Consider the following 24,782-nt stretch of genomic DNA (forward strand, 5'->3'; position numbering starts at 1 on the left):
CCTATTCAATCTCAGCCACGTGCCAAGGTTTCTGAGCATGCTGGGTATGGGGAGAAACCACCAAGCAACATTAATAATGGATCATTGTAGCAACAAGGAAAAAAAGAAACGAAAAATTGCATCCAGAAGCAGCGCAACGCATTTTGCAAAGAAGGCATTGCCCTGTCCGGGGCTGAACTGCAACTGGGGTGACTCCACACAGCCAAGACCAGGCTATGATTTTAGGACATTGAACAATCTTCTCTTCAGGACAAAGACTTCTCAAATCCACACACATGTGTGATTATGTGTGTGTTCACTGCCACCTCCCTTTTTTAAAAAAAAGACAGGTGTAGGGAAACCTGTGTCCCTCCAGAATTAGTTGGACTGCACTGCTTCCCCTGTTGCTCATGACATCAGGACCTGAATCTCTTGTTAGACCACCCGACTTCTGTAGGGGCCTGACTTAACTGTCAGGGGTCCTTTACCTTTAATCAAAATCTAACCTAAACCTGCCCTGGTTAACCAATTTGAGTCTCAGTCCAATATGGTGGTGGCTGCAACACTTTGAATACCTGTCCCAGGCCCTAGACCTTTTTGACAGTGGCTTCATATATGATAACCCAGGATTTCCTGCCCAGGAAGCTTCAAAGCCCCAGAAGCTTCTGGGTTTGGAGCAAACGTAGGCAACTTTGTATCCTCTAGATATTGTTGGACTACAGTGTCCATCATTGGCCAGTGGCCATGCTGGCCAGGGCTGATGGAAGTGGGAGTCCAACAGAACATCTGAAGGGCAGCATGGGGATGAAATCCCCAAAGAGCTTCTGGTGAACAGGGTCAAATAATGGAATTGCTGCAGTACCCCAAGACTTTTGCTCCCCCTGTTGGGCTCATTGGCCATCTAGCGTCATCACAAGGGGTGGCTACAGGCCAAAGTGCTGCCCTTTTACATTCCCAGCAACTTGCCTGAGGAGTATGATTCTACTAGTTCCATGATAATGTAAAAATCCTGCTGTGCTTTGGACTTTTTTTTCAGGTCAACACCTGCCTTCCCTAGGAGCTCTCCTAGGTCCTGAAACTCTGATCTGAGCCTTGCTATCTAGAACCTGCTACCTTTCATTGTTAAATGATTCCCACGGACTCTGCATCCCTTCTAGGCTTTCCATCTCTGTGGAGAACCTGTGGCCCTCCAGATGTTGTTGGACTCCAACTCTCATCAGCCCCAGCCAGAACAGCTGTAAGACCAGGTAGGATGGGAATTGTAGTCCAGTAGCATCTGAAGGGCCACATGTTCCTCATCTCTAGATCAGCACCTTGTGGGCTTGGCTAAAACAGGGCAGCATGCATTTATACGTCACAGGTTGACATCTCTGGGACAGGACTCCACAAATGTGTACTCTCTCAGGCAATGCACATAAAACATGTGTTTCCTAATCCCCTCCTGATATCAGTGGTGCAGGTAGGCATCTTCTTCTTCTCCTCCTCCTCCTCCTTCACATAGCCAGTTCCAATAAATGCGTCCACTCCAGTAATCTGCTTCAGTGCACACTGGCATACCAATCCCTCCCCAAAATACCCACACTTATATTTACACACTAGTCTCTATTACAGAAGGACATAGATCTTCCGTATACCTGCCTCGAATCTATACATGAACACGCACAGAGGGGGGGCGGGGAGAGAGAGGGAGAAATGGAGCAGGGCTCTTTAAATCAGTCGGCTGTGACACAGCCCTCCCTTCGCAGGCCTGCTACCTCTCCCCGCCACCACCCCGCCCCCGCCAGAGCTATAATATATAGCAGGCCCTGAATGCATTCCAGTAAAATCGGCCATAATGGATGGGCACTATTTCAATCGTGGCTCCTCTTTATTGATTTTCCTTTAATGAAAGTTAATTATAACAATGATTTAATTAATAGAATTTCTCTCTTCCTTTATTGCTTCCCGCATTAGGACTATTAATAAATATGACCCAGACTGACAGGAGAATGAATCACAGCCGCGGAGCCCCGTCCGATGGCCGTGCCTCCATCCCCCCCTGTAGCTCCCAGCCCATAAAATTTACAAGGGTGGGAGGGTTAATAATACGGGAATTATTATCAAACTTTTACATTCTTAAGTAGGTTTATGAAATCGTCTGTTGAGTTATGTCTAATGGCATCTGGGATAGCCAGGCAGGGAGGCCAGAGTTTGTGTGTGTGTGTGTGTGTGTGTGTGTGTGTGTGTGTGTGTAAGAAATCTCACCTGATTGAAAAAATCATAGACATGAATTAAAAGGTTGCTCTGTTAACACAAAAAGGATCTGTCATTTGCTAAGACCTCCTCTGGGTAGTTCCCATCAAAACCTGGTTTTCTATTTGAAGTGTGTGTGTTAACGCTTCTACAAACCACTCTTTTATAATATATAATTGCTAAGCACCCTAGAAATGAGTGTTGTAAATAACTGGCTTGAAGATGCCACTGTCTTTGCCATGGTCACATAGAGAGACCGCAGTGGATTTGCACTCTGTCTCATTGATTTGCTCATTACATCTCTTATACTACACCCTTTCCGGGGACTACTCTCCATTGAACTTACTGGGACTTACTTCTGAAGAAACGTGCATAGAATTTTACTCTGTCTGTCATCATGAATTAAGGAGGTTCTGTGCCTCTAGATTTCACAGGGGATTTAAGCTGTTCTCCACCAGCAAGCTACTACCAAAGGAAGTGATGATGAAGAGGGGGAGAATCTTGCTCTTCTGCAGAGTAGCATCCAAAAACAGAAGGAGAAAAGTGTCATAATATAAGACAAAACAATCATGTTAAAAACCCACACTGCATCAGGATGTGGTGGTAGATCCAGTGCTTGCTCATGCTGGAGGAGTAGACCATACAAACAGGGGGTGGGAACAGGATGAAAATGACAGACACCCTCTCAGTGTCACAATGAAAACTCTTTCAGGTCCCACCAATCAGAGTCCATGCCAGAGATGACACCCACATGCCATCCAGGGTGCAAATGAACTCACAATGACAGGGACGCACACACCACTGGCTGCCCACCAAGAGGCATTCTCAGAGTTCAAGGATACATCCTGGCGTAGCAGAAGCACTCAAGGTGGGTATGAAGTTGCGCTGGGCTGGGGTGTGGCCTGGGGACAGTCCCAAGGGCAAGATCCAGAGGCTTGGAGGGACACATCCAGTCTCTGATGCAGTGGTGTAGCGTGGGTTTCCAGCACCCAGGACAAAGCTAGTATCCTCAGCACTGTCCGCCAATAGGCTAGAACGAAGCAGCAATAGCTCAGTGACCTACCCAAGTGGCAGCAGTGGAGCCCCATGAGCATTGTGCATGGCGGAGAGCGGGATGGTGGATTGATCAGGAGTGGGTATCTTTCTAAAGCCCATGTAGAGGGTGCCCTCGCAACCAACCATTGCCCAAATCGGCTCCTTAGTCTGCCCATGTGAACATCAGAAGATTTTCTATGTGATGGGGAAGGCGCACTATTTTTTAAATTTATTATTTATACTTTCTTCCTCTTTTCTTTTGAATTTTTGCACCCCTAAGAATTTCGTGCCTGGGCCAACCGCCCCTGTGATCCCGCCCACTGCCCTAGCACCTGAGGTCTCCCATGCCTGCAATGGTCCTGGTGGCAAAACCACCCACAGTATGCCCAGAATTAGGGGCCCCTGAAGCCGAGGTTTTAATATACATTGTTAGCACAGAAGATACTTTTGAAACATGGCTACAAACAATGAACTGCCACAGTTGAATTCTAGTATTTTAGTTTGTTGCACTGTTTCCACCCTTCATTTCTCTTACTCCCCAGTTAAAGTCAGTGGAGGCACTATCAATCCAGTGCCTGTGAAAGCCTTCATTGATGCCCCTGAACAGAGACACCGGATTTCATGTTTTTAAAATAAAGAGTAAGTCTTTAGCCCTTCTAGAAAACAAGTTATGAAGCACAGTGTGAAGATACCCTTCTAAATAATTTCTGTCACATGAGCAAGCCTGGCTGCGCCCGCCTATCTGTGGTTTTAGCCAATGAGTGAAGTCAGAACTTTGATTGATAAGTGAGTTGTTTGGACACTAGGCAATAGGAATCCCTGTGGTCCTAGCAGGACCAGATTCATGATGTAGTGATTACACCAGGACCCACGCCAGCAGGGACCCCAAACTCTGAACTTTCATTTCAAAAAAGGACATCTCTAGGTTCCAAAAGGTTCCCAAACTTATTTGCCCTACTGCCTCCTTTTCAGGAAAAAATTATTCAGTGCTCCCCTGGAAATCTATCTTCTTTAAGCTGGCCGGCTCAGTCCGATCCACCCCACGGGTAGTGCCAGTGCTGCAGCCTGCATGCCATTGGCCAAATAGGGAGGCTAGTTGCAATCCACTTCCCAGGCCTGGTTGAAGCTGAAAAGGGTTCACACCAAGCCTGGGGAAACTCCTCACCTCTAGCATGACCACTGGATCCCGGGAAGGTGTTGTCGCCATCCTGCAACTGCTCCCGACCTGGCGGTAAGGGTCATTACACAACAGATGAAACATGTACGGACGGTTTTTCAAAAAAAATATTCTTCTTTTCTTCTCTTTCTTTATGCTTCCACCACCCCCTTATTTTTATTCCGTGCCCCCCAATTGTACCCAAGGCTAGTGCCACCACCCTGGATTATTCCAGTCAGCCCCCCCCCCACAGCAGGCAGTATCACCCATTTTGGGAAACACTGCTCTACATCTTCTAGAAAGATTGCATAATATGCAGGCAATCTTCTAAGCCAGGGGTTGCCAACCCAAAGCAAGCAGAAGGCATAGCTGTCAACTTTCAGATTTGAAAATAAGGGATAAGGAGCCTCGAAAATAAGGGATCAGCCGCCTCACCTGTCCCGGGGACAGTCTACGGGATATCTAACAATCTGGGATAGCAGCAGGAAACGGCGCTGGAATAAGGGAATTTCCCCCCCAAAAGGGAAGGTTGACAGCTATGGCAGAGGGATGGGTATAATGTGGTTTTTTTGGTGCTGCAGCACATAGCCATTGTTGGAGGTGGAAGGGCTCACCCACTTGCAACTCCATTTAGCTATGATGTTAATTCCTCTGCTCCTTTCTGGAGGGAAGGATTTGCCTGGGTGGCTGGTGTGGGACAAAGATGGAGAGGAGAGGAGTGGTAGGATAGTTGCCCCACATTTTGGTTTTTGGAGGATATTGGTGGGGTGGGAAGTGCCAGCGCCATTCCACCTTCTCTACCTCGGCTGCCCATAGAAGGGCTTTTTAAAAACAGGAGGAAGCAAAGAAGTGCTGTGCCCATTTGGGAACTCCACTCTCGCTGGCCAAATGGAAGTGGTGAGCAGGGATTGAGCCTGTAGCTATCCACATCCTGCGAGTTTAAAGCTGCAAATCATGTGCCCTTTGAAAGATGAGGTTGGATCTGCTGGGAGTGCGGCTGTTGCAACTTGGTATAGCTTGTGAACTTGGCGAGCCCCCGCCTCTGGGATCGAAAATGGGATGGAAGTTGCTGGCACCCTTGAAGATGATGAAGTATCTCGAATAGCCTCGTTTGCTTGTCTGAGAGCGTCTTTTATTCTTCCGTGTGTCACTTGTGAATGTTGTTGTCGCAATATAGAAAAGTGGAAGAGAGTCATTTTTAAATCGAAAAGCACATTCTAGTCAACATAGTTTTTTTCAATCAGTTATATATATACAGAGAGAGAGAGAAAGCATGGACTCACTCTGGAGTGTTAGAGGCCATCTACAGCACAGAGTGTTTTTCTCTGTATACTGTTTATCTGTTTTGTATTTTTCATTGTTTGATTAGCTCATTCCTTTGACAGTGTAAACTGCCCTTGGGATATTTTGGAGGGCAATAGTTAAATGCCTAAAATAAAATCAATAAAGTATTTCTCAAATAAATTAACAGGTTCCAAAGATATATATGCTACTAATGATGTGCTTCAGCACTCACCAGGGATACGCAAACATGTTGACTTCAGTGTCTTATTGTTTTTGTCCTAAGTTCAGTTCTCCATATCAATTTGTGAATTTTGTTTTGAGAGTCCTCATGAAAATTCATCAGTACACAGTGTGAATTTCTGCTGATACGCACATTTTTGTATGCAGTTTTGCCTAATATAAACATTTTTGCAAAGTGATTTCCCCACATGCATTATAATATAATCCTGATACAGTGCTGCCACTAGAAGGATATCTCTTCCAAACAGTCAGCTTCTGCTGGGTCAGGAAACATACCCTGTCAAGCCAGCCACTAACTGCTACTCCGTCTTCTTCCAGAGTTTGCCTTGAATCTGGGGTTCCTTCTAAAACCTCCACTTCAGTTCCTCCCTGAGCCCAGAGGTTGCAGCTCTGGGTCCTTCTAGTTTCCTGCCATCTTGCTTTGCACTAATTAATTTTCCCATGCTGCCACTGGGTAGGCCTCCCCTCCAGGGTAGATCCCTTCTCAGCAAGTGGGTTCCTGCTGGGGAATAGCAACACCATGTGCCATGAACTCAGCCCACAGTAGACCCAGCATAACAAGAGCTAGCATTTGCCTCCAGGATGAAGGCCCAGATTATGTGTGACACAGTCTGATATCACATGCAGCCAGGACCTCCAAGTAGGACTGGGAGCACAGTGTACAATATGGTAGAGTTAACTCTTTCCTCTGGCACTGAAGAGTCCACGAAAAATGAACCCTCGCTCTTATCTAGGGATGCAAGTAGACAGCAATTTCCACTCCAACTGGTGTAATCAGCGCTGTTTCCATTCTGATGCAGTTCCGTTTCCACCAAATACCACCTTTTATGTCTCGCTGTCTACCGTAGCAGCATTTTTTTGTCATTTCTGCCATATTTCTGTTGTGTTTCTTGGCACTGATGCAACTCAACGATGCAGAAATCAACACTAGACTCCCCACCCACCAGCTGATTCCACATAGTGGGTTGCATGTGTGAGTTCCTCTGCTCGACAACACAGAAAGCAGTGAATGCAATGTAAACGTCAAAACTATTCCAAAAACAATGTTATTAAATACATAGTTTGTGAGAGTTCATTTTTTAAAAAGCACAACCTTGTGATTTTCATTTCTAATAAGAATGCATACTGCAGCAATTTCTACTTCCAGGTCCATGACGAGCTGAGTTCCCCAGCAACCTTGGTTCAAACACAATGTAGCATGCCACCCCAATCTGCAGGTGGTTCAAGTTTCCTGGGGTTCCAGGCACGTACACAGGGTTCATGTTTCCTTTCGGGAATGAGGCACAGCAGAGACTGTGGTGTCTTTATGATGCATGGTTTCTATATACAACCTGAGTCCACAGTAGTGAAGTTCCCATCAACCCCCAAAGGGGTTTCTCCCATAGCTGCAGCCTCCAACAGAAATCAGACTTTGCTCTCAAATGTTGCTCTCCCCCTCTTTTTCCAGCTTGCTGCTTTCCTTCCTAGGTCGCATCACTGCAAACTCACAACTCTAAGCTCTGGCTTTATCTGTTTAGGGAGGGGGGCCCCACCCATTTGTTGTCTTGTACCAAGCCCCTTAATGCCCTTCAGTGGCTCATCACCCAGGCTATCACATCACCAGGAGGCTAGCCTGGCTATTGCAAGAATTAGATGCCCTGATTAAATTCTAACACTCACTGGATCCAGGGATTAGAGGTGTCTGCTACCCAGGTTAACACCCCAAACTCATAACAGTACTATTGGGTGTGGGAAGATTCCATTCATGGCCATTGGAGCTTCCCTCTCGGGGCAGAGCAAAGTACCTCGGGTTAAGTACTTAATTCGTTCCGGAGGTCCGTTCTTAACCTGAAACTGTTCTTAACCTGAAGCACCACTTTAGCTAATAGGGCCTCCCGCTGCCACCGTGCGATTTCTGTTCTCATCCTGAAGCAAAGTTCTTAACCCGAGGTACTATTTCTGGGTTAGCGGAGTCTGTAACCTGAAGCGTCTGTAACCTGAAGCGTCTGTAACCCGAGGTACCACTGTATGCGACTTTCGTCAGGTCTGTGGCATAGCTAGAAAGGGCTGACCCTCCCTGTAGTCCTAATTGTCCCCTGCCCCAGCAGATGTCTGTGTTTGGGGGTGGTTTTTTTGGTTGGTTTTTTTAAAGCTATATGAAATGTAAATAATACATTTAATGTCATATATAATTTAACCCTGATTTTAGCAGGTAAAGGTAGAAAAGACTAGATCTTACCCAGTGGCCTTTCACAACCTAGAGGTGAGTTCAGGGCAAACTAATAGCCTGGCACGGACTTACCGGTAAGTGCATGAGGTCATGCTTGTTTATCATAGAGAGGCAGCCTCTATCTACAAGCTCCTCCTCAGGTTACTTTTTTATTTACATGGGAAGGAAGACCCATGCTGGAGAAGGCAGGAAGACTGCACCTGCTGTAACTCGAGAATTTGGATAAGATTCTCAACAAGAACAGGGTGAGCTAATGAAGATGCCTGTGTGGTAGTTCTGAGGAAGGAAAAACAGGCATATTGAATCACAATCTGCTTCCTGGAAAATGCCTTCATCTGGATAGCTCTTAGGGTGGCGGTTTCGAAAACTGTGCTCTTATGAACCCTGAGACTTCTCAGAAACTTATCAGGCATTCCACAATAAGTAGTTCAGGGATAACAGACAAATTTCCCTGCCCTCATAGATCTTCCTATGCAATTGTTGAATTTCCACCTTCATGGAGAAAAGGCAATATATAAATAAATATAAATTAAATATACAAAAGTGAGTACGTATATTTAGCAGCTGGCTAGCACCCTACAGTCTTCTAAGTCTCCTCCCAGACCACTCAGAAAAGCAGATACAGACAGGGAAAAAGGTGAGCTGAGAAGCAGGTAACTGTTCAAAGTCAAAGTGGGGAACCTAATAATTCCACACCTATCACCATTTAAATTGTCCTAGTTTTTAAATGCCTAGTATAAAGATACAAGCCTACTCAGAGAAGTGAATCTACTGACGTATGTCGAAGTAAATGGGCAGAGAGCTACAGCCACTCAGAAAACACTCAGTTAAGGATAAAGCAAGAATGAAGACAGTGGAAGTAACATCTGAATAAACAGGCATGTGACTTCACTGCAAGGCAGCAACACAGCCTGATCCAACCTAGGCCATAACAAATCTCTACAAAGCTGGGAGCTGAAGGGGAAATTCAATGCACAGTATGAGTGGGTAGGAGGGGGCAGCTGGACCCTTCCTCATGCCCATGCTTTCTGCCCTCCCCTAGAACGATTTTAAAGCCATTGATTGATTGATTGATCACAGAAAGGTAGAAGGAGCCTGGATAGCTCAGTTGGTTAGAGCATGGTGCCGATAACACCAAGTTGGCAGGTTCGATCCCTGTATAGGACAGCTGCATATTCCTGCATTGCAGGGGTGGACTAGATCAGGGGCAGGCAACCTAAGGCCCGGGGGCCGGATGTGGCCCAATTGCCTTCTCAATCTGGCCCACAGACGGTCCAGGAAATCAGTGTGTTTTTACATGAGTAGAATTTGTGCTTTTATTTAAAATGCACCTCTGGGTTATTTGTGGAGCATAGGAATTCATTCATCCCCCACCCCCCAAAATATATAGTGCAATCCCCCACAAGGTCTGAGGGACAGTGGACCGGCCCCCTGCTGAAAAAATTCCTTCAACTGTTCCTCATAAGGCTTGGTTTCCAGACCCTGATCATCTTGGTCGCCCTCCTCTGAAACATGATCCAGCTTGTTAATATCCTTCCAAGAACTGGACACAGTACTCCAGGTAAGGCCTGACCAAGGCAGAATAGAGTGGTACTATTACTTCCCTTGATCTGGACACTACTGATGCAGCCTAGAATAGCCTAGAATTTTGCTGGTGCATCACACCATTGATTCATGTTAAGCTTCCAGCCCAGCACATGGTCTGAGGGACGGTGGGCCAGCCCACACCTGAAAAACGTTGCTGACCCCTGGACTGGATGATCCTCAGGGTCCCTTCCAACTCTACAATTCTATGAACCCTTCTAGGGGAGAAACCAAAAACCAAAAAAGCCAGTCCATCCGAGAAGGGCTGTAGTTCATTGGTAGAGTACTTGCTTTGCATGCAGGTTCAATCTCAGGTTCAATCCCTGGCAACTCCAGGCCGGGCTGGGAGAAAACTCACTCTGAAATCCTGAAGAGCCCTGGCCCAAAGATGGAAAGACGACAAGATACCAACAAAAGAAGAATGGCAAGAAAAGCTGACGGAATATGCCGAAATGGCGATTAGGACAACAGAGACTTTTAAAAGTACAGTGGTACCTCGGGTTAAGAACTTAATTTGTTCCGGAGGTCCGTTCTTAACCTGAAACTGTTCTTAACCTGAAGCACCACTTTAGCTAATGGGGCCTCCCGCTGCTGCTGCGCCGCTGGAGCACGATTTCTGTTCTCATCCTGAAGCAAAGTTCTTAACCTGAAGCACTATTTCTGGATTAGCGGAGTCTGTAACCTGAAACGTATGTGACCCGAGGTACCACTGTACTGGGAATTGTACATGTTGTATTTACAGAAATATTGTAAAGAAGTGGACTCACTAGCAGGATTTGAGTAAACACTTACAATCAAGAAAACAAGACAAAAGCTAAGATGCAACATTTGGGGAAACAATAAAATGTAAGATGTGATTTTGGAAGTATGGTACAAAAATGATAAGAATGTAGTAATATTCAGGTAAAAGATTATAAAATCAAAGTAGAATAAAGCAGGCAGGAGAAGTAAATATTTAACGAACCAGAAGGGGAAGTTGAAGGAAGTCAGGCAGGGGACTGGGACTTATCCATGTTTTTTGTGATAACGGTGATTGTGTGGAATATAAAATTGTAAAATTCAATAAAAATTATTCTTTTTTAAAAAAATGGAATCCTGGAGAGCCACTTCCAGTCAGTGTAGACAATGCTGAGGTAGATAGAACAATGAGCTGGCTCCGTACAAGGCAGTTTTCTATGTTTCATGTTGTGCTTGAAATTTCCCATCTCACTCCATCCCCGTCTTCCACTTTGCTGGGATTAATTGGCAGTGAACTTCACACACCACACACACACACACACACACACACACAGGAGCAGGGTCGGCTGCTGTCATATCCAATTTACCCCAGAGGGCCATTTCGCATATCGTAGAGAAGACAGGTCCTCCTAGTCCTCTTCCACAGCACTGTGGCTTTACTGTATCTGTTATGTAAGTACGAAGATTCATGGTTTTTTCCTGTAATATGTACTGCATCACAGTTACAGATCTGAGCTTGTTTCCATAGCTCTATAGACCAGGGGCAGTCAATGTGGCATGATCCTGTTCTTTGTCTCTTTATCATACATCTAGCATGGGGTGTACTTACCGTATTTTTTGCTCTATAAGACTCACTTTTTCCCTCCTAAATGGTAAGGGGAAATGTGTGTGCGTCTTATGGAGCGAATGCAGGCTGCGCAGCTATCCCAGAAGCCAGAACAGCAAGAGGGATTGCGGCTTCCACTGCGCAGCGATCCCTCTTGCTGTTCTGGCTTCTGAGATTCAGAATATTTTTTTCTTGTTTTCCTCCTCCAAAAACTAGGTGCGTCTTGTGGTCTGGTGCGTCTTATGGAGCGAAAAATGCGGTATTTAAAATATCTGCGGCACAACTTCCTGTCCATCAAGGACCCTGAAGCAGCAGTTAACATCAACAGCAATACACCGTTTCAAAAATGCACAGTGCAGTGACAAACGACATCACACACTGTTATACACTAGGTGTTGGCTGCATTTGGACATAATGACAAACAGTGTTGGCTGGTGCCTGTTGAAACTGGCAGGGCGGAAGGTAGGAGGCCACCAGTAGGTGGAGCCAGAGCCAGTGACAGGTGGACTAATTAATTCTAGTTGTGTTCCCAGCTTCCTCCTTCCTGAGTTGTACAAAGGCAACACTGAGACTAAGGAGGAGGAGGAAGGTGACAGCCAGAGCCACCCCTCTGATTTGGTTTAAGAAGGCAGGTTGGTAGCGGCTGGTTGAGGGTAGACAGAGGTTGCTGGGGCAATGCCCCATTTTGCCCTAATGGATCAGTCCCCCCCCTCCCCCCGTGACTACAGGTGGGAGAGAGGTTCCATTCGGTTTGCATTTAAAGCCAAATTTATCAAATTTGCATCTTCTGAAGCAATGTGAAAACCGAAACTCAACCATCCTTAAAAATTCGCACGTATCTGAAATTTGTGATGTACTTCTGTAACTGACCTATGCTTGCAAAAATGCATATATTTAGAGGAAATTAAAATGAACATAGTGAAAAGGACATGGGGGGGACATTATAGCAGGATATATTGCTTACAAAAATGTGTACATTAGATGAAACTGCATACAAAAATGTGTTGTTCAGGAGAAATCTGCACTTAAATGAAGAAGGATTTCCATGAGGGTGTTCTTTTAGAAATGAAAATCCCAAATTGCTGTAGAAATATGGAGAACTGAATTCAAGAGTCAGAAAAAATGACAAAACTGAGAAAACCAAAATTGATTGATCCTCCCATCCCTAACTGTGACCAACCATGGTTTACTGTTATGTGAAATGCTGAGGGCCAGCTTTGGTTTTGAGGTGGCCCCAGCAAAGGGACCACTAGTGGATCGTCTCCTACATTTGTGTGGCCTGAGCAGAGTAGGTGTTAAGTTGTGGGTTGACATAGCAGCCGGCACAGCGATTTCTTCAAGTAGCTCTTTTATTCTGGTAAGCTGGAAATAAACTGACAGCGAACAGCTCAGCCGGCCTGTATTTATAGTCAGCCGGCTGTCAACATTGTAACCATAACAGCTCAGAGTTCCCGCCTAAAATAACGGACGCGGACCTGAGTGAAAACTATCTACAGACCTGAGTGAAAACTATATACAGTATCCCCCTGTTGGCCCAGGGTGAACTACACTACATAACACCCCTCCCCACCGAGATAAGGCGTTAGTTACAATCGTAATGGTTTCCTTATATACAGCACTACGCGTAATGGTTCAATTAGGCACAAAAGCATATCGGTTACATTTCCCATACTTAGACCAACAGTGATACCTGTCCAACAACATAGTCCTTTAAATAAGTTGGGCGCTTGGAAACTCTGCCAGACCGCCGGGGACTGGTAGCCAAGTCCGGAGGGCCACACAGTTCTCGCTGAGGCTGTGGTGCGACCCTAGATAGCGTTGGAACCAACTCCCCTGGATCCGCTGCTGTGGGTGGAGCCTCCGCAAGTGGAGTGGTCTGAGTCTGTTCTGAAACGGCTTGGTTCGGCTCCACGCTGGCAGTTTGCGAGGGAGGTGTAGGTGGGGCCTCGCCATCTGTACGTGTCTCTTCCGGAGCCGCAAGCGCAGTTGGGGGCACCTCGGTAGTGTCCAAGTCCCCAACCCTGCGCCTAAGCTGGTCTATGTGCCGTCGCCACAAGCGTCCGTCTTCGAGTGCCACCTGGTATGAGCGAGGTCCAGTGACTCCCACTACTGTGGCTGGCACCCAAGGGATGTCCCCCACATAGTTCCGGGCAAAGACCTGGTTTCCTGGGACAAATGACCGTGGTGCGTTGGCACAGCCTGGGGGTTCAGCCACGGCAAAGTCTGGGTGTAGCCGGTCGAGCGGTGACCTGAGGCGGCGGCCCATAAGCAGTTCAGCAGGGCTCCTCCTTGTGGCCGCATGAGGGGTGATGTGTTGCACGAACAAGTATTCGGCGACCCGCTCATGCCAGTCTCCCCGATCCAGGCGCGCCAGTGCCTCTTTTGTCGAGCGCACCATTCTTTCTGCTTGCCCGTTGCTGGATGGATGAAAAGGTGCCGTTAGGGCATGGCGGATGCCCAGTCCCAAAAGATACCGCTCAAAAGTGCCTGACGTGAACTGCGGTCCGTTGTCAGAGACCAGGACATCAGGACACCCATGCGTTGCAAACAGGCCTCGCAGCACCCGGATGACAGCTTCGGTAGTGGTGGAGGGCATCAGGGCGACCTCCAGCCATTTGGAATAGGCGTCCACCACTACCATAAAGGTCCGGCCATGAAAGGGGCCAGCCAGATCGATGTGCACCCTCGACCAGGGTGTCTTTGGCGTCTCCCAGGTGTGTCCCTTAGCTGCCGGTGGTGCAGGCCTCGACTCTTGGCACGCTTGGCAGGCGGACACCCAGGCAGTGATGGCATCGTCCATATTAGGCCACCAGACGTAACACCGAGCCAACGCCTTCATTTTGACAATTCCCGGGTGGCCAACGTGCAGAGCCTCCAGGACGCGCTGACGGAGTCCCTGGGGAATCACGACGCGGTCTCCCCACAGCAGACAGCCGCGATGAGCTGAGAGTTCATGTTGTCTGGTTGCGAAGGGCTGGAACTCCGATGCAAAAGGCCTTTGTGGCCACCCCCTCCACACCCAGTTGAGCACCCGGCTGATGGTGCGATCCTGGGCAGACGCGGAGGCCACAGTGGCAGCCGATACAGGCGCTGTCGGAAGATCCTCAATCAGAAGGAGCGATGAAGCTGGAGCCGGGTCTTCCACAAATGCTGGAAGAGGGCAACGGCTGAGGGCGTCGGCATGGCCCATCGATTTCCCCGGGCGATGGATGAGCCGGTAGTGGTAGGCAGCCAGGAAAACAGTCCATCGCAGCATGCGTGGTGAGAGGACCGGTGGAGTTGGACGATCACCGGCGAGGAGGCCCAGGAGTGGCTTGTGGTCAGTGATGAGGTCAAAAGTCCTGCCATAGAGGTATTCATGGAACCTCTTCACTCCAGCCACAAGTGCCAATGCCTCCTTGTCGAGCTGGCTGTAATTCCGTTCCGTCGGAGATAGTGTCCTGGAAAAGTAGGCGAGCGGTGCTTCTCTTCCATCTGGAAAACGGTGACTAAGGACAGCACCGATGCCAAAAGGTGAGGCGTCGCAGGCAAGGACCAGCGGCCTGGATTCACTGTACTGTACCAGCACACTGTCTGAAGAAAGGAGAGCCTTGACCGCGTTGAAGGCCGCCGTCTCCCGATGACCCCAGGCCCAAGGCGTCTTAGTGCTAAGGAGTCGGTGAAGAGGCTCAGCCACTGTGGCTTTGTGGGGCAGGAACATGTTATAAAAGTTCAGCAGCCCCAGGAATGCCTGCAACTCCGTTTTGTTTTTGGGGGTGGGGGCCTGCTGGATAGCGCGGATCTTGGATGTGGTTGGATGAAGGCCGGAGGCATCGATAAGATAGCCCAGGAACTCTACCTGTGAAACGGCAATCTGGCACTTCTCCCTCTTTACCTTGAGCCCGGCCTCCTGGAACCTGGTCAGCACGGCACGGAGGCGCTCAAACAGCTGCTGGTGTGAGTCTGCAGACACCAAGACGTCATCAAAATATGGTACCACTTTTTTGTGCTGATTTTATTCTTGTAAACTGCTTCGAGGGGTGTTGGGATATATATATATATATATATGCTTTCGTAGATTTTCACGGGTACAGGAATGCAGGTTTTGGTGTCTTCGGGTGTCTTCCCGTGTAAGAGTCGGGGTGTCTGTGCGACAATGGCATGGCCCTCCTTCCTTATATCAAGGGCACTACAGACAAAATCAGCAAAATCCTCCATAAACACAATATCAAAACAGCCTTCTGCACCAACCAAAAAATAGCCAATATCCTCAGAAACCCAAAAGACAAAATCCAGCTGGAAAACCAAGGGGTCTATGAAATACCCTGCAAAGTCTGCCCAGCCACGTACATTGGACAAACAAACAGACGAATAAATGCACGTATCGCAGAACACAAGAATGCCGTCAAAAAAGAAGAAAAAACTTCCTCTCTTTTCCAACACATGAAAGAAACAGGACACGAAATTAATTTTGCAGATTCCAAATTGCTCTTTAACATGGAACATCACCACAAGAGAATAATCATGGAAGCCATCGAGATAGAGAAACACCCTCACAACATGAACAAGCGTGACGACACGTCCCGCCTGCCAGACATCTGGAAATTAGCCCTCCCCACAAAAACCGACACCAGAACCAGAGGCACACAGAACGCCGTCACCAATCAACCACACCAGACCCAAACCCAGACCCTCTCCACAGACATATTACAGACTCCATCCAGTAGCCAAACTATAGTGGCACCTCCGGATGCTGCACCCCCCTGCAATCCCTACACAGATCTGGCTGGCACAAGGCACAAAACCACAGCTCGCCCCTATACACGAAGCCAAGCCAGAGCACAACTAAATGCAGCACAGCCATCTTCTCAGAAAAACTCTTCACAAGCTCAAGAGGTCAAGACACAAAAGCTTTAGCAACTAATCTACACTTAATGACCCACCCAGTGGTATTCAGAATATCACTCATGAAATCACTCAAGATATCCCTCAAGTAATTAAGGAACAAAAGAAGAAGAGGCACACTAATCTAGGAACTTCCTCTCTGCCCAGAACGTTGGAGGCTATACACCACACCCCTCAACAGTATTTATAGGAACTCAAACACCAGATTCTGCTCTGTTCCAGTAACAAGAAGCCGAAAGCACCAGCCTGAAGATGACGAGTGAGACCTCGTCGAAACGTCGCACAGACACCCCGACTCTTACACGGGAAGACACCCGAAGACACCAAAACCTGCATATATATATATATATATATATATATATATATATATATATATATGAAAATGTAAAGGGACCCCTGTCCATAAGGTCCACTCATGACCGACTCTGGGGTTGCGGCGCTCATCTTGCTTTATTGGCCGAGGGAGCCGGTGTATAGCTTCCGGGTCATGTGGCCAGCATGACTAAGCAGCTTCTGGCAAACCAGAGCAACGCACGGAAATGCCGTTTACCTTCCCGCCGGAGCGGTACCTATTTATCTGTTAAGTTGTGGGTTGACATAGCAGCCGGCACAGCGATTTCTTCAAGTAGCTCTTTTATTCTGGTAAGCTGGAAATAAACTGACAGCGAACAGCTCAGCCGGCCTGTATTTATAGTCAGCCGGCTGTCAACATTGTAACCATAACAGCTCAGAGTTCCTGCCTAAAATAACGGACGCGGACCTGAGTGAAAACTATCTACAGACCTGAGTGAAAACTATATACAGTATCCCCCTGTTGGCCCAGGGTGAACTACACTACATAACAGTAGGAGTGCTCTGAATCAGGACCGGGCAGAGGAGAACCACCATGTTAATTTCCCACAATTACCCCTATGATATCTCATAATTCTGGAGCATTGCCAAACATTTAGGAGCATAGGAAACTGCTTTATAACAAATTATATCAGTAGTCAGCATTTGTTAGAATTCCTGCTCTGTGATTGCAGTCATGGGATTGTTGTCTATCACATGAAGGTGTATGTTTTGACTCCACAAAGTGGGAAGTGACGGAGACAGGATGTTTGTGTTACTGTGTTCCGTGAAGTGGGACTATTGCGTGGACAGGCGGAGTCCCCAGATCCCGAGCGGTCCCCCCCATCATGTGGAATAACGACTCAAGACAACGTGCTATGGGATTAAATTGGCCACAACTTTATTAAATTTCAAATGTGGGTAGACCTTGGCTCAGGCATTGGGCGTTCTCCCTCCCCAGTCCCCAGCCGGGGACCTAGGGAGCATCAGGGTTTCCAGCGTGTGGGGGGGGGATGGGCCGGCTCTGGGGAGCATATGTTCAAGCAGAGATAGCCGCCCCCGTTACGCCGCCACAGGGAAGAGCAATGACGACTTTTCGGCCTACAGTCAAAGCCTCCCTTCAGAAACCCCTTTAACGGGGAACCCTGGTATCGCCGCTGCAAAGAGGAAGATGGACTAAAGGATTCCGCCCAAGGCCTGATACCGCCAAAGTTGTGACATTTTGCTATGGGAAAGGCGAAACCTGCCAATGCAGGGGAATTCCTTTCCGGCCCTTTAACAGCGACCTTAACGTAGCAGCGTCCGCATACCTGTGAAGAAAAGTTAACCTGCAAAACCTGTGAAGAAAAGTTAACCTGCAAAAGAAGACATTAACTGAGGGTGGGTAGCGTGGGAGAAACTCTAGAGCCAAGTGAGGATTCCCAGGTAAGATCCTCCCTCTATTGTGTGGGCAGGTAATCCCTCCCCTACCTGGCCTGGTCTCCTTGGCAACGCTTCCCCCAGGTGGGATTGGACAACTGACTGAGGTAGGCGGAGACCTCCAGGTATCCCACCTGAGGGAAGGCAAAGCCTAGCCTATGCTGATGGAGCCGCTCCAGACCTAGGGGCTGCGTGCGTCCATGCAAAGGGCGCCCCCGTTTTAAGCGGGGAGCGGTCATTGTCCTTTGTTCTTTTTCTCTTTGCTGTCTGATGCTAGAGAGAGAGGGAGCCATATTGCAGTGCTCCATGTGTGTTTATATGTAAATAAAGTAGATTAGCCAAAATGCTGAGTTGCTGAGGTCTGTTACGCAAGCTGCAAAGACTCTGCAGATCCCTAAGTGTGCCAATGTTTGTTGTCATCGGTCGCTGTGATGTTCGGGCAGAAGAAAGCTTTTGAAGCTCCAGAACGATTGACCAGGAGGAAGAGAACATGCCAGTCAGGCATGTGTCTCTGCCAGGGTCCTACTCGAGTGTAGGACAAGCTCTTGACAGTATTGTCAACACAGACTGTTCTCCAGAATTGCAGATCAAGTTCTCTCCCAGCCTGACCAGGAGATACCAGGGATTGAAACCTGGGCATTCTGACTGAAAAACATGTGTGTTACCCCAGAGCTACAACCTCCCCAACTTCCCAGAATCAGCTGTTCACTTGTTTTTTAAAGGAAGGCCAAAGCAGGTATAGGGAACAGCCTCACCAACTGCCCAAGGATGCTGTATGCTGATGAGAATGGGTCACAGAAATCACGGGCCTCACAGGACCCCTCCTCTCCACTCCCACCCCATGCATGTGTGGGGAAAAGATTAGAAGCTTCCACTTCACATTTCCATTTGGCCAACTTGTCCGAAGGCAGCAAACATTGCACTGTGAAAGCAACACATTGCAAACCACGATCCTGCACAAACCACAGCATTTGGATGAAGCAGCAGGCAACGGTTTGCCACAGATTTGAAGTGGGAGCTTCTGACTCGATTGTGAAGGAAAGGACGTGCAAACGTGTGGCCTGCCATGGCTCCAAACAATCATTTACAGGATTGTCTGGACTGAGCCACTATAAGGAAGCAATGTGGAAGGGGCACAGACCAGCTAAAGGAGCTCTCTGTGGCTTCTGCAACATCAATTTCCACCCTTGCTCATCTTCCATTGTCCATCTTTTCTCTCTGCATTCTATTTGCTTTTCAAATTTGCCTTTTTATGTTCGTAGGTCTGTTGACAACTCTTTTGGCTCTAGAAATCATCATCATGTTTGTTTGTTTTTGCAGAATGCCTCGTGTCAGATAGGCACCTTGCTAAAAAGGTAAAGGTAAAGGACCCCTGACTGTTAAATCTAGTCGCAGACGACTCTGGGGTTGCAGCGCTCATCTCGCTTTACAGGCCAAGGGTGCCAGGGTTTGTCCACAGACAGTTTTTCTGGGTCATGTGGGCAGCATGACTAAACCACTTCTGGCGAAACTAGAGCAGTGCACGGAAGCACCATTTACCTTCCCGCCGGAGCGGTACCTATTTATCTACTTGCACTTTGATGTGCTTCCGAACTGCTAAGTTGGCAGGAGCAGGGACCGAGCAACGGGAGCTCATCCTGTCTTGGGGATTCGAACCGCCGACCTTCTGATCGGCAAGCCCAAGAGGTTCAGTGGTTTAGACCACAGCGCCATTAAAAAGGCATTTGGGATGGTGGCTTAGGATTGTGGGTCTGTGCAGCACAATCGTCAGCTAATTTAGGCAGCTTCCAGACCAGGGGGTTAATAGTTGAACACAGGTTGTTAAGGTGTTACAAATGGACCATTGGCAACAGGTTTGGATGTTTGTTTCATTAACTAATCAGATTTTCCCTGGAAGGAGAGGGGAAATCCAGATTACCGTATTTTTTGCTCTATAAGACTTTTTCCTTCCTAAAAAGTAAGGGGAAATATGTGTGCGTCTTATGGAGCGAATGCAGGCTGTGCAGCTATCCCAGAAGCCAGAACAGCAAGAGGGATTGCTGCTTTCACTGTGCAGCAATCCCTCTTGCTGTTCTGGCTTCTGAGATTCAGAATATTTTTTCTCTTGTTTTTCTCCTCCAAAAACTAGGTGCGTCTTGTGGTCTGGTTCCAGTTCAGATAGGTAGCCAGTTACAGATAGGTAGCCTTTAAGGTGCTACTGGAAGGATTTTTTTAAATTTTGTGGTCTGGTGCGTCTTATAGAGCAAAAAATACAGTAAATTGGGAAGGGGTGGGGATACGAGCTTGCATTTTGATGGCAAGGGCTTCATGTGGATACTGGGGGCGGGGGGAACTTGCCTGCATGAGAAACCAGGATCCCACAATAAACCCCTGTTGGGAAGCCCCCTCAGTCAAGGTCAGATTGCTCAGACACCAGCAGGTTTTTGGGGGTGGTTGTGGGGGTCTTTTTAGCCGCCCATAGATTGTGAACAAGTCGTGTAAAACCTCAAGGCTCCCCTCTCCTTCACACATGAAGGGAGGAGATTTGAAGCTTCCACCTCCAATTTGCTGCCGACCGTTGTATGTGGCAGAAGCAGAGAAAAATAAGTGGATTTTTCCAACCTTGTCTCCCTCGGCTGTTTTTTGCCACAATTCTTGATGTGCTAGAGACCCCTGCTGGCCACGAGGAGCAAAAACTTCCCACCCCACCCGGCTCCCCGGTTCGCATTCCCTATAAATGACAAACAAAATCCTCCTTCTCTCTGAGAGGAATCCGGAGGCACTGGAGGGTTTTGTGTGGAGAGTTCATGGCAAGCAGTGGTACAGCAGCTCCTTATTTATGTTGCCCAACAAAAAGAGAGCTGCTGTCAGTTAAATGGAGCATAGACAATGCATTCAGGAGAAGCTGAAAAAAGAAAAAAGCCTGTTCTTTTCACTGCCACAGAATCCACCATTTTCCATGGATATGTCCTGAGATTGTCCTGCGTGGGGTGGAGGAGAGAGACTTCCTGCTGCTGGTGGGGTTCGTTAGTCACACTCCCATTTTCCAATGACAGGATCAAAACGGAAAGGGCGATCTAGTTCAGTTTGTGGCTCTGCTACCATGTGGGTGATAAACCAAAGCAAGACCAGCTGGTAAATTCAGCCATGAGGTGCTGGCTGACAACCAGCCAACAGGCTACACAAGTCAACAAATTATTTGCTTGAATGACATACAGGAGGAGCTTGGCAACTAGGGGGTGGGTGTGACGTTAGTTATACTCAGAGTAGAGCCACTGAAATTAATGGACATAACTAACCCATAGGCTGCAATCCTGCATTCACTTACCTAGGAGTAAAGATGGAAGAATCTGCCAATTTCTGCTTCTCTCGGGTTCTCGTTGCTCCCATTCCGGTTTCCCCATTTTCACAGCAATTTGCGATTTGTTTCTTTGTTTTAAATCCTCGTGGAAACTGGTCAGCACTTCAGTGTGAATTCTTCCTCCTGACACAGGCATTTTGTACGGCGTTATGGCTAATAGACACATTTCTGCAAACAAAGAGATTTCCCCTGAGAGAATGCATTTCTGCATCTTATTTGCCCGAATGTGTGCATTTTATAAACAGTTTCACATAAACTGTGCATTTTTGTATACATGGTTTGTTTAGGAGCATGCCCTGATCACTAAGGGAAGTTCTCGAGGTGGCTTAGAGTATATTTAAAACACAATAGAACAGACAATGAGTCAATAGTCATCAAAGTGAGGCAAAAGCGTATATATGTTTCTCCACCTTGTTCTCTGGTGTTCTGACAAACGCCTTTCTGCAGCTTGAGTCTCCTAGCCTCGAAGTGTCTGCTGAAGCAGCTAGATGCTACTCTCACACAAGCCAGGGCTTCCTCACTAGGTGGCCACTGCTGAGGTCTCTCACAGCACCTGGCTCTGGCGAAAGATGGGGAAGATGCTACACGCTTCCCTCCCCATTCTCAGATGTTGAGTTGGAGAACTGCATCGCAAAATTCAGGAAAGTGTACATTTCTAAGGCTAATTGAATTTTGGTTCACGTATTGGTCCAAGAAATGTACATAGGCACTTTCTCAATTAAGAAATCGATTTCCTCCCCCATCCCCTATCTAAGAGTAGGCAAGCACAGTGTGACTTCATGCTGTTAGCTTTCATACTTGAGAATAAGCCCTTTTGCTTTCAGTGGGACTTACTTCTGAGTTGGCACCCAGAGAATTGCTGTTAGTGGTCAGTTTCCAGACAGAGAGGTGCTGGGGGGGTCAAGCCTGATGCATAACAATTTGTATCTTCTTTTAACCTTTGAACTCTTCCTTGAAACCATGGGAGCTGGCTGTATTTATCCAGTTGTGAGGCAGAGACACTCCGTGCATGCTTAAAGGCTATCTCTTTATTTAACATATTCCTGGGGAGTGTCCTTTTCATTTTTGTCTTTAGCCAGGTTTGCCCAAATGCCAAAGCCAGACTTACATCTTCATTTCCCCAGCAGATTCCAACCATCACCTGTTCTGTGAAACTTTTGCCTTAGCCTTTCAGTGCTAATCCTCAGTTGAAAGAAACCCAAAGCACACAGACCAGTTGCTCGTATTCCCCTTTCTTTTCCTTTCTGTATTGCCTGGTCCCCTCTGCCTGGTCCAAATGTAGAAGGTAAACTGTTCTACCAAATATAGACTGTAAATTGTCCTGTTGTGGTTGTGTTTTGCATGCTTAGAGGTTTCCCACTGTCATCTGTTTGGCCAACGGTGAGAAGAGGGTGCTGGAGTAGATCACCCCTTGCTGGGATCCAGCAAGGCTCTTCTTTTGTTCTTACTGCAAGCTGCAGAATTGTGTGAGTAGATCCCATTCGTCATCAGTGACTGCTTCCCTGTTTGCAGGATTTCTATGGGCATTCTTTCTCCCTCTCGTTCTTCCATGGAAAGAAGGGCTGTATGCATTCTTCGGGCTTCAGAACTCATGACAAAGTAGGTTTGCAAGAAAGTGACACATGCAGAAAGACTGTAATAAAAGTGGAAAAATTGCACATATAGAAAGGACCAGTCAAAATGGCAGGATTTTGATATGAGCAATGCCATTTCATGAAAGTAATCCTATTGCAATGCAGCGCTTATGTGATACAACATTTGTATGTGCTGGGCAATATTGTGCAGTCCTGTTTTTGTATTTGATAGTTCATTTATTCATTGTCAAATAGTTCTGGGTTCTGATTTTGGTTTTTATGATAAGCTGGTATAGCGTTATAGCATTATTGTAGTATGGTGTTAAAGCATTATAGCACCGTAATTAAAATCTGCATTACATCAGAATAATGTTACAGCACTATACCGCTCCTTCGTTGAATATGTCTTGGTGATAATTAAAAGATAATTTTTAAAAAAATAAACCAGGAATATAAAACCACGAAGGTTACTGAATGTGTGCTGAGTTTCAAATTCTCTACCCACAGCAGCTATGCCATGCCTACCATTTTGGACAGAACACAACAGGATATACACACAGGAAAATCACAATACTCCCGATGGTGTTGCAAGTCAATTGCAATTCTGCCTACAATGGAAGATCAATGATTGGATAGCGCTAGGAGCCACCAGTCTGAAAGCAGCCTTGGAGCATCATCATTCTACCCCCTGAAGCAGGACTAATGCGCAAAACTAGCCTATGTTTTGGAACAGCCATGCCTTGTACATTAAAAGAAAAGAGATGCTTACAGCATCATTTGAGTGTTAGCATTATATGATTTCCCTAAGCTGCAAGACAGCCACAGAGAACTCCTTGGTGCTCCAACAGGGACCGACGACAGAAGCAATTGGACAAAGCTGCAGGAGATACTGGAGTCCTCGTCTTCCCATCTTGGCTTCTATTGTCACCCCCCTCTGACGCCTTCCACTGCCGGCAAACAAAAGCACAGCAATTATGGCATACTTGCATGAATGCTCATATATCAATATCCACACACAGGCTCACGTGTTTCAGCAAAAACATTGAGGGCGGCTTCAATAGAACATCTTGTAAAGCATCGTAAAGGAGCAGTAAACCACCAGGATAAAGGCAATTCTTAATGCGGGGAGTTAATGAAACAGAGAGACTAACTAGTATAGTGGCATGACTACAGGGTGCAGAAGGGAGGCGGAGGATGCTGAGTGGAAGAGCAAAAGGACCCACGCCTTTTGGTGTGTGCAACGGGAGAGTATAGTCGAACCCCTCTCTCACCATTTTAATGCCGCTGCTGTTGCCAGGACATTTGCCATTGGGCTGCACTGCAACCCAGCTCTCATCTTAGGGTGGTGGTAAAGAAGAGAGCAAGAAACAGCTTTGGAAAGTGGAGAAGCCCTGTCAGCGTCACCAGCCTGCCGATTTATTTTTCTTTCCCTTTGAAAGTTCACTTATATGCCCACCAGTGCTTCTGGACATGGGAACATTTTAAAGGTGCATCCAGACTGCCAACGTTTTGCAGATGGGATTAAAGCGCATACTGTAACTTTAGCTTTGGATAGTTAAAGTGGATTAAAGGGCTCCGTCACCCTGGCATGGGCAATTCACTTTAAGAAAGAAAGGGCAGCAACTGTAGAATTACACAAGTTCAAGAAGTGATCCCCCAAACCCAGTGAAATAATTCCTCTGAGGGTAACTAAGTAAATCACTGTGACTAAATTTAACAGCCCCAGCAGGGAAGTCTTAACCCACTTAGGACTTATTCCTCTAGCCCAGGTCTCCATTCCAAGAATATGGGCTGCAGATGTTAGAACTAATATTCCTGAGCCACAGAAATCTTCCCAGCTGGTTTCTGCCCAGTAGAGGCCTGGCCCATCTGTTGTGCATCATTTCTCTGGTTACTTTTCACCTTCTGTCCTTTAAGGCTTCTCAGTGCCGGGCTCTGCCCAGCTATGGGGC

General features: G+C 47.1%; 1 long non-coding RNA gene across 1 annotated transcript; it reads left to right on the top strand.

Annotated features, from left to right (window-relative positions):
* The first annotated feature begins 3,018 nt into the window (after positions 1-3,018).
* Positions 3,019-24,416, top strand: LOC309526722. Its single transcript, XR_014216880.1, has 2 exons — positions 3,019-3,079; positions 23,338-24,416. It is a non-coding gene; the product is annotated as an uncharacterized lncRNA (long non-coding RNA).
* The last annotated feature ends 366 nt before the right edge of the window (positions 24,417-24,782 follow it).

The sequence above is a fragment of the Podarcis vaucheri genome (assembly GCF_965113315.1).
Source record: "Podarcis vaucheri genome assembly, chromosome: 2".
NCBI classification, from domain to species: Eukaryota; Metazoa; Chordata; class Lepidosauria; order Squamata; family Lacertidae; genus Podarcis; species Podarcis vaucheri.